Source organism: Crocodylus porosus, unplaced genomic scaffold, assembly GCF_001723895.1.
Source record: "Crocodylus porosus isolate Cpor-Errol unplaced genomic scaffold, CroPor_comp1, whole genome shotgun sequence".
In the NCBI taxonomy this organism is placed as follows: Eukaryota; Metazoa; Chordata; order Crocodylia; family Crocodylidae; genus Crocodylus; species Crocodylus porosus.
The window spans coordinates 25831513-25848818 of record NW_017728916.1 but is presented as its reverse complement, the minus strand read 5'-3'; positions in this window follow the sequence as shown (position 1 = coordinate 25848818).

Genomic DNA, 17306 nt, shown 5'->3' with positions numbered 1-17306 from the left:
TTGTTGGACTGCAGGCCCTGACCGGGTGCAAACAAGTCACCTGCAGAGCCGTTGTGCCTGTGCTGTCCTTCACCTTTATGCATGACAATCCAACCCCCAACCCACCTGTCAGTTACTTGACAATTTAATTAACAATTAATTTAATAAACAATTAAAATTTAATTAACCCCACCAATATCTCATGTAAGTTAACTGCAATTCCCCAACCTGCGCCCTCAAATTGCAGCTGTAGTATATAGGGTAGACTCACTGGATGAGGATGGGGGTACCACCTCACCCATCTTACCAGGGCACAATGGGCCTGGTGTCAAGGGAGGAGACTGCCTGGTCTGAAAGAGAAGAAGGGGAAGAGTGGTTCTGGAGCACCCATGGCAGATGCTGCCAGGAGCCAGGCCTGTCCTGACCTGGGAAGAGGGAAGGGAAGTCAGGCTGCCTGCAGCAATCAGCCAGTGGCCCATCTGTCCCAGCAGAGTGAAGCGGGGCAGGGGGCTTGGCCAGAAGCCACCTGTGCCATGGCCTGCACAGTCAACTTACCATGATCCCTGGGCACCTGTGTACACACAGCCCCCAATCTGAGGCCGGGGAGCACACAGTCCCCTCATATAGTGCATGTTAGCTCATAAACGTTGCAAACTCTCACAAGCAGCATCTTTCTCCTGGCTCTGCAAGTCCAGCAGCTGCACACAGGATAGAAGCACCAGCTTCAAGAGGGGATGCACCATCGGGGTCACTATCTGCTTTACCTGAGTCATTCCTTATACTCTGGTTATGGCAGTAGTGGACCCAGGATTGGACCTGGCTTCTGGACTGGCTGGTCACTGTGTTGGGAGGAGTACCTGGTAGGCTCATGAGCCTGGAGCATGGAGGACATGGAAAGGACCCAGGAGGGCTGGGATTGATTAAGAAACTAGATAAGTAAAAAAAATAATTTCTCCGGGATGAAGTCGATAGTGCTTACAGCCTAAAATACAGGTCAGAGTTGAGACTGAGAAGGTGATCAAGTAAATAGGGTCCAAGTGATACAAAAGGGTCCATTGATTGAGAAAGATTTATCAGTCCAATGATAGAGTACTTTTTTTTGCTAACTTACATTAAGTTTGTACTTACAATTTCATAAATACTGATCTGACTAGGGACAGACCTAGAAAAGGAAACTGTGAAGATGATTACTTTTATTCAGCCAGCAATATCTAAGTACATCAGTTGTGCAACTGATCAACCAGCGTGTAGGGAAGGAGGAGCCCTGGAACAGCCTCTGCATAGACCTACAGAAGGTGTGTTCACACATGCAAGCATGTGTGCTTGCAGCAGCTCAAATAGAAGCTGGGCAAATTTGAGCTGGACCTTTCTGACTCGCTGCACATGCCCAGACATGCACTTTGGTGTGGGACAAATGTCACAAGTTTTGCCTGTCAGTAGCTAGGTGTGCACCTGTCAGGCTTTGTGGCCATAGCAGGGCCTAGCAGCCAGGCCTGCAGTAGTTTCCACCACCCCCAACCATGCCCCAAGACAGACAGTTGCACAAGCACCCACTCATGAGTTTTGCCTGTCAGCAGCTAGAGGTGCAGGGCCCCAGAACCCAGAAGCCTGGCACCTATCTCCTTGAAAGCTGACAGACTTCATGGCCTCACCAGGGGCTAGTAGGCCTGCAGCTTTCACCCTGCTGCACCTTAACACATAGTGTCACCCATGTCATGAGTTTTGCTTGTCCACAGCTTGAGGTCCAGTTTTCCCCAAACCTCTATATCTATCTCCTTGAAACTTGACAGGCTTTGTGACATCAGAAGGGGCTACCATACCGGCAGTTTTCACCCCTCTGTACCATAATACACAGGCAGTATTACCTGTGTCATGAGTTTTGCTTGTCAACAGTTTGAGGTGCAATTTCCCAGAAACCCCTGCACCTATCTCCTTGAAACTTGGTAGGCTTTGTGGGATAAGAAAGAGATACCATTCCTGCAGTTTTCACTCTACTGTGGTTTAAAACAAACACGCGACATGAGTTTTTCTTGTCAGCACCTTGAGGTGCAGTTTCCCAGAATTCCCTGCACCTATCATCTTGAAGCTTGGCAAGTGTCATGCTCTCAGCAGAGCCTACCACATCTGCAAGTTTCACCCAAATCAGCCAAAAGACAACGAAGTTATACATGTTTCATTGATTCCTCATCATACTCTATGGCCGAATGTCCGAATCAGCTCCAAATCTTTCATAGATTTCATAGACATCAGGGCTGGAAGGGACCTCGGGAGATCATCGAGTCCAGCCCCCCACCCAAAGGGCAGGAAGTCAGCTGGGGTCATAGGATCCCAGCAAGATAAGCATTTAATTTACTCTTGAAGGTATTCAATGTAGGTGCTTGAACCACCTCCGATGGGAGCTGTTCCAGACCTTGGGGGCTTGGACAGTAAAGAAATTTTTCCTTATATCCAGCCTGAAACGGTCTCGCAGTAGTTTATGACTGTTCAACCTTGTCATCCCTTGGAGTGCTCTGGTGAACAAACTTTCCCCCAGATCCTGGTGGTCACCGTGATAAACTTATAGATGGCCATCAGATCACTCCTGAGCCTGTGCTTTTCCAGGCTGAAGAACCCCATGGCTCTCAGCCTGTCGTCGAAAGGTCTGTTTTCCTGACCTCTGATCATGCGCGTGGCTCTCCTCTGGACTCTCTCAAGCTTCTCCACATCCTTTTTGAATTGTGGAGCCCAAAACTGGACACAGTACTCCAGCTGCAGCCTCACCAAGGCCAAGTACACGGGGAGAATGACATCCTGGGATTTGCTTGAGAAGCACCTATGGATGTCAGCCAGCATTTTGGTCACTTTACTTGTCTCAGTATCGCATTGCAGGCTCATGTTCGTGTTGTGGTCAATGATGATCCCGAAGTCTCTTTCTTCCATAGTGCTATCCAACATAGCACTGCCAAGTCTATAAGGATGCTGCAGGTTTTTCCTCCCAAGGTGGAGAACCTTGCATTTTTCAGTGTTAAACACCATCAGGTTCTCGTCCGCCCATTTTCTGAGCCTGTCCAGGTCAGCCTGGATCACCTGCCTGTCTTCTGGTGTGTATGCTTTGCCCCAAAGTTTGGTGTCATTTAGAAACTTGGACAGTCTGCTTCTGACTCCAATCAAAATTGCTTCTGTCTACATCATTAATGAAGATGTTCAACAATTTCCCGAACTGAATCGGGAAAACTATTTGGATCTCCAAATTGGATCTCCAAATTGGATCTCTGGCATCCAAATCAGCTGAATCAAAATCTGAATTGAATAGTTCTCTATTCACACAGGCCTATCCAACAGCCATCCCAACTACACAGTTGGTCCAATAAAATATATCACAAAAAATACCTGCCCCTTGAACATTTCCTAGACCATCATGGCTATAACAGTCAAACCTTTTTTACTAAGGATTTTGTTCTGCAGAAGAGAGACATTTCTACTTAGCAGCAATACCTCCATGAGTTCATTTTAAGATCATTTGCCTCCTGGCTTTACTCTTCCTTATCAGTTAGTTCTCTACTGCAAGCTAAGCTGTGGCTAATAATGGGTAGGATTGTTACAGCATTCAACATGATTACTGGAATACTTCTTAAAGACAGAAATGAGTTTTCCCAGGTTTAGCATCAGATACAGCAGGAAAGTGTAAGAACCAAATGCAGCTTCCAGTTCCGTAAATAGCCATCCTCCATGTGATTGGATTAAGGGGCAAGATTCTTAGGGGGATGGCTTATCTACAAAACATTTTTAAGGTTGTTTTTCTCTTTATCTCAAATGTATATAATTTTCCCTTCTGTGAAACCTTCCCCTAAAGGTGCAAGCTATCAGTCACTGTGTCTGGTTTTGGTAAGGACTCTAGTTATCAAGCTGACTGTGCATAGCCCATTCTTCCATTCTTGTTTTTTATTTTTAATAATAGTGTAGATAAAGGTGGACAGCAGTAGACCTGAAGGCCCCCATCCACAGGACAGGCTATGCTGTAAGAGGAATCATACAGGTTTCTTTTACACAATTCCATGAGAATTCTGATAGGACAAATCAGGAGACATCAGTCATTTTGCCACTCAGTACTGGTCCCTTCACTAAAATTGAGGCTAACTGGTTAAGAAGTGTTGCAGGTAGGCTAAGAGTCACAAACATATTCTATATGTCATGAAACACTGACCACAGTCCTCCCAGTATTATTAAAATCTCTAAATATTTTTAAACGTACCAATCAATGAAGCATCCAGACCTCAGTGCTACCATGTGCAAAAAAGCTGGTGAGCAGGAGTCATTGCTAGTGGGATTCAGGTTATCTGGTATCTCTGCCATGCACTCTGTGTATGACATTAATCAAGTCACTTAATCTTTCTAACTTTCCAATCTGCAAAGTAAAATCCACTAAAGGCAATTATGTGCTCAGATACTACAGAAGCAGCAGCCAAACTGTGTTCTACAAGTTTTTCATGGCTCCCAGGTATCATAAAATCATAGAAAATTTGAGTTAGAAGGGACCTTAGGAGGTCATCCAGTCCAAACCCCTGCTTAAAGCAGGACATCCCCAATTAGACCATCTCAGCTAAGCCTTTGTCTAGCCAGGTCTTAAAAACCTCCAAGAATGAAGAGTCTACAACTTCTCTGGGTAACCTGTTCCAGTGTTTTACTACTCCCCTCATGAGAATATTCTTCCTAAGATCTAACCTAAACTTCTCTTGCTGCCACTTGAGACCATTGCTCCTTGTTCTGTCATCTACCACCACTGAGAACAGCCTAGCTCCATCCTGTTTCAAACCCCCATTTCATTAGTTCAAGGCTGCAATTAAATCCCCTCTCAGTCGTCTTTTCTCCAAACTAAATAAACCCAGTTCTCTCAGCCTCTCCTCATAAGTCATGTGTTCTAGCCCCCGTCACCATTTTTATTGCCTTGCACTGTATTCTCACCAATTTGTCCACATCCCTTCTGTACTGGGAGGCCCAAAACTGAATGTAGTACCCTAGATGTTGCCCACCAGTGCTGAATAGAGGGGGATAATGATTTCCATTGATCAGCTAGCAACACCCCTACCAATGAAGCTCAGTATGCTGTTAGTTTGTGTGGTTGTTTGTTTGTTTGTTTTGGGGGGAGCAAGGGCACACTGTTGGCTCATGTTTAGTTTATTGCACACTGTAACCCCCAGGTCCATGTATGCAGAGCTACTGCCTAGCCAGTCAGCCTCCAACCTGTACCAATGCAAGAAGTAGTTCAAAAGCAGATCCTGAAGACACATTACTATTTGACCTGGGGAACTCCATAAAGAACATTGACTCTGAGGCAGGTAGATTTCTAAAGATATCTGTTCTGCAGCTCTTTGCCATGGAAAAATATGATTTATGGCTAAAAGGATGAAAAAGTTTGGTCATGCCAGTACTATGATAACTTAAGTAATAGAAATAGATGGGTGAGAGAGACAACTTTGAAGATGCTGATTTCTGAAGAAGTTGATATGTCAGTAAGTGAAGTTTTCTGTCTGGTAAAATGACCTCATCCATTCTTATGAAACCATAACCGTTGTTGTTCTCATGGGGTAACTTGTCACCCTGCAATTCAACATTATTGGTCTCATGGGGTAACTTCTTGCCCCACCTGCATAAACAAAATGGAACCAGTGACAACAATATAAGTGTACCAAAAACTATTGATAGGACATACAGATTGTTTGAAAGAGTATTTATGATGATTTGAACCCAAAATATTATTTAACTAGAATGATGAACAAAATTCAAACTTTTTTTAGTGTTTCAAAATGTGAATGAACAATTTGCTAAGTCTGCAGTTCACACTGTTTTCAAACTAACTATTACTTCCAAAAACATTTTCTAACTGTTTTAACTAAATTTTACATTCCTCACAAATCAGTAATGTTGCACTGTGGTGCATACAAGCAAATCACTTACAATTTTTGCATCACTTTCAGGTTTTGCATTCATCTGTCCTTGGACAAAAAGCACAACATCCACTCGTGCTTGCAGAAGGTTCTACTGGGGTGCTTTGTGGCAATTTGTAATTTAGGGTAGTTATACCAGACTTGACGGACTTAGACAGATTATGTGTATCCATCATCCTTCATTTTATTTGTCCGTCAATCAACTGTTCTCCAAGCTCCTGCAAAAAAAGGTGCCATGTTCTTAAGTGTGACCTTTGCTTCCAGTTTGCATTGTGGCCTAGCCAGATGATTAGGTTGGTAATGGCAGCCACATCCAGCATACTGAAAAAGAGTGTCATTGGCCACCTGTTGATTTTCTATCTGTAGGTGGTCATATGAACTAAGTGGTCAGGGTTATCCACCCCACCCTTGTTTTTATTGTAGTTTCATAGTTTCTAGGGTTGGAGGGGACCTGAACAGATCATCAACTCTGACCCCCTGCCCTGGGCAGGAACAAGTGCAGGGATCATAATACCCCAGCCAGATATCTGTCCAACCTCCTCTTGAAGACCCCAAGGTAGGAGAGAGCACCACCTCCCTTGGGAGCACATTCCAGAGCCTGGCAGCCCTAACCATAAAGTAATGCTTCCTGATATCAAGCCTGAACCTGCTCTCAATCAATTTGTGGCCATTATTCCTTGTTATCCCAGGTGGTGCCCAGGAGAACATAGCCTCACCCTTTTTTCCACTGGTTCCCTCTGGTGAGTTTATAGACAGCCACCAGATCCCCTCTCAATCTTCTCTTGTGGATGACGTCTGGTTTTCTTTGATCTCTACCCACTGACAGGTCACAGCACATGCTTGACAGGAACAGCACAACTTTGGCACATAGGAAACTGTGGCGAGTTCCCTATCAAAAGCAAAAATGTATGAAAAAAGTTTCCTTTCTTAAATTTGTTTGCATTTCATTTGGGATATCAGCCTTGTTTTTCCGAATTGTACCCACATAGGTCAAGTCCTGCTGTAGCAGTCTTTCTGCCAGGTCAATACCTGTGAAGAAATTGTCATCCACAATATTCCTTCCCATCTTGTACCAGGGATGAACCAGTTTTTCAGTGATCCGGGTACCAAGATTACCTTGGCATGGAGCTTCTGGTTGCTTGCCCAGGTAGATGTCTCCAGACAGGGAGAATGATGTTGCTGCATCACAGCACCACCACATTTTCAAGCCATATTTGGCAGGATTGCTGGGCATATCTTGTCTGAAGGGACAGTGACCACTGAATGCAATGAAATGCTCATCAACTGTCAGGTGTATTCCTGGAATATACCATTTCCTGAGCTGCTCCACAAATTGTGTCCAAATATCTCTGAAGGCAGCAAGCTTGTCCACAGCTCTTCTTTCCTTACATGTCAGTTTGTTGTCAAATCTCAGGTAGTTGGTGATTTAACAGAATCATATTAAACTCATGGTGGCACAGAAGCAAGGACACCCGGTGCGCTGCTCCCACAACTCCTCCAGTGCCTCATGACCACCATGGTATAGACTACTCAGCAGTAGGAGGACAATGTAGGCTTTCAGCTCTGTTTTGATCAGCTTTTTCTACTCCTTTCTATTTTCAAGACAGCTATCTTTCCACTCCCTGAATCTTCTTTCTACCTCTCTGTTTGTTTCTCTTATGATAACAGTCAGGATATCTTGTGAGAGAAACGTGGAATGTTTTCACCACTGTGTCTTTATTACTTTCCTTTGTTGGCCCAGCACTTTCATGGACTAGGTCCTTAACTGTTCTCCAATGATGTATTAGCTGTGGACTTTTCCCCCACACTCTGCCATTCTTTCCTCTAAAGGTGTCATCATCTGCAGTGTTCTCTGGGGAGGTGGCAGTGGTTCTGCTCCATGTCCTGTTGTAGCTCTCCTCCATCTTCCATGGTGGCCCCGGGGTGGTCCTCTTCCCTTTCCCACTGGAAGTGTTGGCATCACTTCTGCTTGTGACACCAACTGCTCCTCATCTGAGCTGGATGAAGCTGCCATAGACACATGGTCTTCTTTCTTTGAACAATCTCCCATGTCTGGAATAATGTCAGCATCTTCACTGCCTTGGGATAAGATTTCATCAGTGGATGTGTTGCTGTCATCCCTGGTTACCTGTGGAAGACAGGTTTCAGCACTGAATATGTACTGTCTCCTCATCCTGGACTGCAAGAAAAAAAGAAAAAATGGATTACTGCTGAATGCATATAAATAACAATCAAAGATAAACCTGTCCACCTATTCTGTCACAGAAGCAATTGTGCCCTGCCTGATGGCAGTGCAGGTAGCACCCTCTTCTCTTTGGCACAGAAACCAAAAACCAGCATCCATACTTTGAAGGCGAGCCAAATGTGGTTGGATGCTGTTTGAAAACCACAAATGCAGGGGCTTATTGAGACAGGTAAAAGAGGATTTGGGGGTGTCAAGCCCTTACTGTTGAAGGGGACTCCCTAGTGTATGCTGTATTGCAGTATGATGTTGTTCTTTCTCTGCTGTCCCTTTGCATCTCATCCTCACTTCCAACAAAAACAGGGCAAACTAGCTTGTATGTTATGAAAGGGGTAGGTGAGGTGGGGTTTTGCCCTGAGAAAAGAGAGTAGAGATGGATTTGGGTGTGACAGAGGGTTTGTTTGTTTGTTTGTCAGGAAAGGGCAGGGTGTTTTGATGACCTTGCAGCCTGCAAACAAAGTGACTAGCAAAAGGGATTACCACATCTTCTGCAAAAGCAGAATGGAGGATGGCCATCCATTAGTTACCATGGATACCTGAAGTGGACATGAATGACGTGTGAATGAATGCTGACCTTTCAGATGCATCCACCTAAAGTGGCCAAACAGGTCTAGGCAAGTCATCTATAGGGAAATTACATTGGGTTAACAGTTAACATGGGCTTGGGGAAAATTTTTGCCTCATATTTAAAAACCCCATTGACACTTGGGGTAACATGTTATCCTGGGAATTTTATCACCCACAGAGAGCAAACTATTTATGTAAGCTGGTGGTTCTTTGGGGATATTGTGCACTGCAGTGCCAGTGACAATGTCCTAATTTTTTATTTTTTTTTAAGAATTAATTAACTTTAAGATACTGCACAAAATATTCATCCAAGGTAGGAAATCACCCCATGGGAATGCATGAAGGTTAAAAAGCAATGAATAATTTTGGCAAATTAAAAAACATATATAACATTGGTTCTTTTGAACATGCCATTAATAAAAATGTGTCCATATTTTCATTTCAAACTTATGGTTAGTTTTGAAACGGAGCTAAATTTAAGAATGTAGTAAAAGCTGGAAACACTAGAAAACAAAACCAAAATTTTGCTTATGTGAATTTTTTTTTTCATTTTTTCCTATGGGTAAGAAAACCAAAGCATTTTTGTCAAACTTGAACTGCTATGTTTTCGAGACAGTCACAGAATCAAGAAATCCATTATGTACTCTGCTGGAGCTGGAGTTTTCACTCTTACCTCTCTTCAAAATCTTTTGTTATTTTCTAAATGTACAGAACTTTCCTGCTCTTTCTCCAATGAAAACGCGTTTCTTCGATTATGCTCCCCTTTCTAATTAAAACATCACTGCACCAGTGTGAAGTAGCAGCACATGTTTGGTGCATTAAGCATTGAAGCATACCAACAAAAATCACTCTACATTTAACTCAGTTGCCTCTTTTCCCAGGCAACACCTAATGCCCTTCTCTGAAAGGCAGTTATTTGAACGGTGCTGTAAAGCAATGACCACCTCAGCTCCTGACCATGACTCAGTCCTCTTTTAACTTTATGACAGTCTTGCTAACAGCTGAAATCAATGCAGTCCCAAGGTCTCAATCTATTACAGTTGCAAAGTCAAAGATCCAATAGGATTTTAAGTGTTTCAGAGTTAGTTCATTTTGTGTATATGTTTAACTTTACAGGTGCCAGGCTATTATTGTGTACATTGCTTTGGAAAAAATGACTTTGTATTCTACATTTCTATGTAAAATGGCCCCAGATAGCCTGTGTTTGATCAACAGTCAATTCTGTGACCCACAGATCAAGCTAACAAGGGGAAAAAAAGATTTAGTGCCACCATGTGCATGGTAAGAAACCACCAGTCTATACCCCAGCCAAGTAGTGATCAGGTTCTATATTTCACAGGGAAAAGCCAAGAATGAATAGGAGGTGCCAATAAAATCCTAACTCAGGCTTCTGCTAGAGGGACTGGTATAGGATATTTATGTGCCTAGTCAGATACAGTTTCATATGTGAAAAGGAATACACAGCTCCAGTCCTTCCCTCCAGCACCCCTTGCCCCGAAACATTTTTCAAAGTATATATGGTTTGCTCTGCATTCTAATTATAAGGCTGCAGCATCCCCGCAGTGCCACACATATTAAGGCCCAACACGTTTAAAAATGGTCACGGGGCACTTCAGCTAAACCTCATTTTTAAATGTGTGGTGGCTTAATACACACACTGCTGTGGCATTTTAATTAGAGCAGCTACCGAGGAACTCTAATTAACATCCCCCACAAAGAATGTGTATAGGTAGCCTTAAAATCCTAAATTGAATCCTAAGTCCTGGTCCCAGAAAAGGATTATAGGCACCAATGAGCCTAAGTGGAATTGCACATTAATAGTATTTAGGCCCCTAAGTCACTCAAGTGCTCCTAAACTTTTCCCACTTACTGACAATGGGCTGAAGAACCTGAGAATACCTATCAGGAATGGGAAAAATATCATCATTATGAGGACTGAGGGAACTGGGCTTATTTAGTCTGCAGAAGACAAGTCTGAGGGGGGATTTGATAACAACGTTCAACTACCCGAAGGGTGGTTCCAAAAAAGATTGAGCTGGACTGTTCTGTGGTGGCAGGTGGCAGAACAAAGAGCAATGGTCTCAAGTTGCATCAAGGGAAGATGAGGTTAGATATTAAGAAAAAAATGAGCTGGAGGACTAATCAGGGATCAAAGAATCAGTTAGTAGGACAGGTGCCATGCAAGGGCTGGAGACCAGTACATTGTGCAGCAATGTCTAAGTACTGGAGGGGTTTCTGTCCCTTAAGAGCAGACACAAAATAAATCAGAGGGAAGGGGTGAGAGATTAGCTAGTGCTGGTTAGTTTTTTAGGCTCAGTAACTCTGGCTACAGGGCAGAAGCCTCACTTAACTTTGTCTTTGCAGGCTAGGGCTAATCTGACCATGGCTAGTTCACTGGGTCCAGCTGTCCCAGCTGCTCACTTAGCTTCACTTACCCTAATCCAGATATGACTGAGCCCTTTTCCCATATCTTCTGCTTGCTGCTTTTCCTTCTGTTCTGCTGATACTGCTAGTTAAGCAGAAAAGCTGCCAATTGGTTCTGTTACATACAGTACCTGGTGGAGTGAGGGGAGTGGACACATTTGCCTGCCTTTAGTCTCTGCTGTTCCCTATTTTGGAGTCTACTACTCCCCAGACTTGCTGTAAAGATCTCTGGAACTTGGATGATTCATGTAGTCCTCCTATTTTTACCAGACCTTGATAGCTAGAAATCTCCCAGCACCTAACAAAAGCAAAACCGCACTGTTTCATTAAAAACAAAGCTCCAAACTTATTTTTTTGTGCAAAACTCTATTTCTTTCTCAGTAGCCCAAGGAAAAAAAAATTCTTTGGAAACAGCTTTACTGAAGCAAAGAGCCACATTTCTGGCCTGACTGACAAGGTCTTTCAGGCACTGAGGAATATTTCACATGTCAGTACATAGCAAACAGAATGGCAGCTGCGTGCATATGGAGCAGAGGGCTACATGTTTACAGTTCTGTTGGTTCAGAGCAGTTGATGCTTAGGAAAGAGCAAGAGACTCAGGCTGACAAGACTGAAGCTACACAGGAAAGCCAATGTTACTGCAGAAAACTTGAAGCAGCCTTTAAGAAAGAGAATTTTAGATACTTTTGCATTACCATGGGTGTGGTATGTACATGTATGTATGTGTGTGTCTAGGCATAATTTGGGTGCCTGCATAAGTATGTGTGCATGTAGGAAGGAGAAGGAATGAGAAAGGAAAATGCCAGCCTATTAACTCTTTGCCAAAAAGGGGATAGTGCCTGCTTTTAATTAGCATGAATATTTACAGTCAGTACATTTTTACATTGCTATTAATGGATTTTTAGAATGCTAAACTTGACTCTAAAATGAAGCTCATGCTTTATTATTTATGTGTGGAATACACCTTGCAAGATGATCTAGGATTTATGGGACCTGAGATCAATTCCTGCCTTGCCCCAGATGACATTGGACCAGTTGCTTAAGGGCAAAATCCACACTGTCCCTTTAGGGCTTATCTACAACATGGCAATGATAGTTTTTAGAAAGGATGAGGCCAAGCTCACCTGGCCTGCTTGAGGCTATGACATACACAAAATAGTTTCTAGGTTTCATAGTTTCTAGGGTCGGGAGGGACCTGAGCAGATCATCTAGTCCAACCAATCTAATCTAATCTTCAAGTTCAATCTTCAGAATCCCAGCACATACTCCCAAGAATGTTGGAGACAAATGGTTTATGGGTAAGCACAGGGGGCTCAGGCAGGATTACTAGCAAATTCAGAGGTTACCTTCAGGCATGAGTGGCAAGGGCATGTCCAGTGTATGCTAGGAGGCAGGCCTGGAGTAGGAGTTAAAAAGTACAAATTTGAATTTTGGTCAAAAGCAATGGGTGCATCAAAACATTTGGAACCTAGTCAAATACATCTTAATATGGACAGAATTAATACATCACCACTATAAAAGATGAGATAGATAATAGATAAAATAAGTATGTAGGACAGTACAAAGATGCCTAGTACAAGAGAGAAAAAGATATGTAAGAACATTACAATTTTCTGATTTAATTAACTTATTTAATCTGTGTTTAACCATGCATTATCTCTGCTGTACACATCTGATTACCTGGCTGACAGTATGAAGAGAGAGGCCTGGTAGCCCAAGCACTTTGAGCCAGTGGGCTACCTGAGGTCTTACTAGGACTGTTACAGTTACCACTGGCTACCTGGGGCCCCTGGGACTGATACAGGAGGTTATTTAACACTCTAGTGGAACTATTGTTGAGGAAGGTAGTGGATTACCAGAAGTAGGCTGAGTTGGAAAGTAAGCAGGAGTCATCATGACTGGGCAAAAGCATACGGGGAAAGACTCAGGGTGTGCATCTACGTAAGAAACTTCACTGCACAACAGACTAATTAATATACTGTGCAGTAAAGCATCACCATCTACTCGTGTGTGGCATTTGTTGTGGAGTAAATTATTCTACTTCACAGTTAGTAGTGCTGTGTGAGGCTTCGGACAGAGCTTCGGATCCAGAGAAGCTTTGGACACTTTGGGGTCCAAACCAGCATGTCTGGGTCAAGGCGCTGGCCTTGCTAGACTTCCCAAAGTGGTTAGGAGCTTCCTAAGTGCTTTGGAGCCACCTTGGAGCCATCTCAGAGATCCAGCCATAGGGTATAATGGGGAAACAATAAAATATCTATAACTTTGTTGTTTTTTTCCAATTTGGATAAAAGTTTCAGGAGTGGTAGACTCTGCACAGAGAATGAAGCCTGCCAAGTTTCAAGCAAATTGATGCAAGGGTTTGGGGGGAACTGCACCCCACATTCTTGAAAGCAGAACTCCTGTCACATCTGTGCGTTACAACACAGGGGGGTCAAAACTGCAGGAGAGGTAACTCTTTCTGAAGCCACAAAGCCTGCCAAGTTTAAAGAAGATTAGTGCAGAGGTTTGGGGGGAACTACCCCACAAGTTGTGGACAAGCAAAACTCATGACATGGCGTGTGTTAAGGCACAGCGGGGTGACAGCTGCAGGGATGGTGGCCCCTGCTGTGGCCATGAAGCCTGCCAGCTGTCAAGGAGATCGGTGCATGGGGGTTCTGGGGATCTTCACCCCTAGCTGCTGACAGGAAAAACTTGTGCCATGGGTGCTTGTGCAACTGACTGTGTCTGTCTTGGGGCCCGGGAGACACTACTGCAGGCCTGGCTGCCAAGCTACTGTGTTACCAGTTACTAATCAATCATGAGTCACTCAGGGACCAGCTCAAAACACAGGACCTAGCTAATGTAGCCAGTTAATTTCCATCAATTAGCACCTACAAAACTAGACTAAGGAGAGGAAAGAATCAATATAATCAACTGCCCCCAAGACAGACACAGTCAGTCTCACAAGCACCCATGGATTTCATGTAGTCCAACCCACTGCTCCAAGTAGGACTATCCCAAACAGCCATGGTTTTGTTAAGCTGGGCCTTATAACTTAAGGGCCAGGTCTTAGTCTAAAGCTTAACCACAGAACAGCTTCACTAATGACTACAGATGTTTTACACCTCCCCCCCCACCACACACACACACACATCCCCCAATGAATCTAGATCCAAAGGATAAATTCCTCTGGGATGTGCTATGGTCCAACTATCACTGTGGTAGGTGAACCACTGGGGACTGGTGATAACCAGCGTCACTTAAAACAGCTCTTATGAGTCATAATGTTAAGTAACTAGATAATGCTCCTGTACTGAAAATATGGCCAAGCACACCTAGGACAGCACAACTGTTTGTATTGGAAGAGGTACTGATCTCTACCTAGTCCTAAAATTATCCATATAATTTTATGAATGTCAAAATAGTCCAGGTGACTTTGAAATATCAGAGACCATACACATTCTCAGTCACATAGCAAGACTGAGTTTGGGAACCCTATGTTCTAAATGTATGCTTCTAAAAGGGTCAAGAATGTGTTTGATAGGCTCAAATCATACAAGTTGAAGGGACATCCCAGACAGTAAAACCTAGTTCCCTCCTATTGGAAGCACCATGTCATATAATTCTGTCCAAAAATGTATCAAGTTCAACAGAACATAAGGAAGAGTGGAGTCATCCCAGGAACACACAAAGTAGAAGGCTGTGTGAGGATGCAACCAGACTCAGGCAGCTAGCAGGAGCATCCTCAGTGATTGACTGGCTGCTGGCTAGCAGTAAATCAGAGGAAACAGCAGAGGGCACTCAGCTGAAATCCAAGAGTAAGCGATGGAAAGCCAATACCTGAACAGACACCTTTCCTGTGCCTCTCCTTTGCCTACAATACACATGATGCCCAGGGGCTGCTGCATGCAGGAATTGGAGCTGTTCAGTGTGTTCAAAAGGAACTACTAGGAAAGCAATATTTTCATCTGAGCCACTTACCCTGAAAAGGCCTGGCTTGATTTTTATCATGAGAATGATTGCCAGTTATAAGGGATATTTGAACTAGAAGGCATTTGTGGCATCAGCTGGGAGTGCATCCACACATGCTATTAATGCACAGTTACTGTGCATTAAAAAAGGAGCAGTAAATTGCTGCTGGGAAAAGGGTCTATACACATACTGTCTTGGGAGCAAGCATGTTCCTACCCAAAGCAGGTGCAACCGGGAATGTTCCTGCTCCCCTGCCCTTCTCTGCCCTACTGCAGCACCCAGGGGGAGCTCCAGGCTCCCACAGGTGCTAAACCAGGGCTGCCAAGGGGCAGGGGCAAGGTGGACTGCTGTGTCCCAGCCACATGGGGATCAGATCCAATCCCCATGTGGTTGGGAGAGGTGTCCCTGTCTGGTCAGCACAGCCAGATGGGAGTTAAGAAGACCCTTATCCCCACATGGCCAGGAAAGGCATCCCAGCCTGGTGGGTAAGCTGACTATGGTCATGCTGCATTGCAGCTATGTGGGGATCACTAGGGTCCTAATCCCCAGATGGCGGCCAGGCAGCATGCCTGCCAGGTGGAGATGAGTCTCCCAGCCATGTGGGGATCAGGTTCTGACCCAATCCCCACCTGTCTGTAATGCAGCAGTCCCAGCTGCCAGGACAGCACTCTTGGCCATGTGGGGTTCAGTACAGTCCCATTCCTCACATGGTGGGGAGACAGTTGCCCCTGCAACCAACTGAGCTCCATCACATGCACAGTATAGCTCCCTCAAATTTCTCCTAGCCAACAGCTGCATATTCACTGCTGCACAGTAACTAATGCACAGTTAATCTACTACTTGTATTTTTGGGTAGTAGATAACTGCACATTAGTCTATTTTACTGTGCAGGAACCTAGCACAAATTTAAATAGTGATGCTGTACTGTGCAATAGATTAATTTAATACACAGTAAAGCATCTTGTGTAGACGTACCCAGTGTGTCCAATCTGTGGAACTTAGATTACAGAGGGCATAGTAACAGGCATAACATCTGAAACACTCCAAATGTCTTTAAAGTCCTCCAGAAAGAGGGGTTTCAAGTGCTTCAAAATATCATCTGTTAGTAGCCATAGAATGGTATTTCCTACAAATGGTTCATGGAAGGAGATCCTCCCCTGGTGAATGGGATGGGCAGTAGCCCTAATGGGGAACGGGGGTTGGGAATGCAAGGTAATGCAATGCATACTAATAGGGTGAAAATATTTTGTAAGCCTGTTTGGTGCTAATTAGATAAGGTTCTTCGGGTAAATCTGATATCTTTCATTAGACCAAATCAAATAGTTGGCAAAAAATCTTTGCAGGCTTTTGAGAACAAACAGTCTTCTACAGGCTGAGGAAACATCTGCAGTTGATCTGTGCTCTTCCTGAATGGAATGAATAGTAAAGAAGTGAGAGGCTGGTATGCATGCAAGAAAGCCAATCAGTGAAAATCTAAATTAAGGAGTCAATGGGTGAGAGACAGTTTGTGGAGGGGGTGGGGAATGAATGTAGCCAGTAAATAGTGGAGAGGTACCTGGGGAGTCAAATGTTAGGCAGTTTATAATGTGTCATAAATCCAGTGTCTGTATTTAGTCCATGTTTTTTTTGTATCCAGTAGGTTGATGATGTGAAGTTTGTAGGCTCATCTGTGAAAGGTGTTTTGTAAATTGTCTTTGAGGATTGGAACTGTGAGACGGGGGAGAGAGTTGTTTTCTTGTGATAAATATGCCCGCACAGGTAATTTGGTATTTTTATCTTTGATAGATTTCTGGTGTGCATTAATTTTGGTACACAGTTGTTATTTGGCCTCTCCTACATATTTTCCATTAGGGCATTTCATGCATTAGATGATATATATTGTATTTCTGGAGGTGCATCTGTAACAGCCAGGAATGCTGATGGCTCTGCTGTGGGGTGCAGTAATTGTGAGATTGGTGGAGATATAATTTCATAGTTTCATAGTGAGTAGGATCGGAAGGGACCTGAGCAGATCATCAAGTCCAACCCCCTGCCATGGCAGGAAAGAGTACTGGGGTCAAACGACCCCAGCAAGGTGATTCTCTAGCCTTGTCTTAAAGGCCCCCAAGGTAGGAGCCAGCACCACTTCTCTTCGAAGTTGGTTCCATTTCCTAGCCACCCTGACAGTGAAGTAGCCTTCTGATATCTAGCCTAAATCTACCCTCTGCCAGCTTGTGACC